Below are 474 nucleotides of genomic sequence, written 5' to 3' on the forward strand. Positions count from 1 at the left end.
TCCCCTCCATCTGCCCCTGCTCTCTCTCTAACCTGGGCTCGCCTGGGTTCCACCCACAAGCAGCGTGGAGCTGGGCTGGCCGTGGGGGTCCTGCTGCCTCGGGGTGCAAAGGGAGGAGGAAACAAATCTTGAAGAGCCAGATGATTTTCTCTCCTCTTTCCTTCACCTCCAGGCTGCTGGGGTGGGCGTGGAGGGAGGGGGCTGGGCTGCAGGTGGCTGGCAAACTCCTTTTGGGTTTTCTGGCCTGGTTTTTTTTGGCTTTTTGGCCTTTCTGAAGACAACTCTGAAGGTGAAGAGCAGGACAAGCCTGCTGGGTGGTTTCTTCCTGGCCAGGTTGCTTTACAGCAGATTTTTCAGAGCCCTTGAGCAGCGGGTGCGTGGCCTGTTGGTGTCGCCTTGGGAAAGCTGCTGGGCTGGCACAGAGCTGGGGTTGGGGGGGTCCTGAGAGCTGGCAGGGTTAAACCCAAGGTGTGT

Source organism: Merops nubicus, unplaced genomic scaffold, assembly GCF_000691845.1.
Source record: "Merops nubicus isolate BGI_N331 unplaced genomic scaffold, ASM69184v1 scaffold36508, whole genome shotgun sequence".
NCBI classification, from domain to species: Eukaryota; Metazoa; Chordata; class Aves; order Coraciiformes; family Meropidae; genus Merops; species Merops nubicus.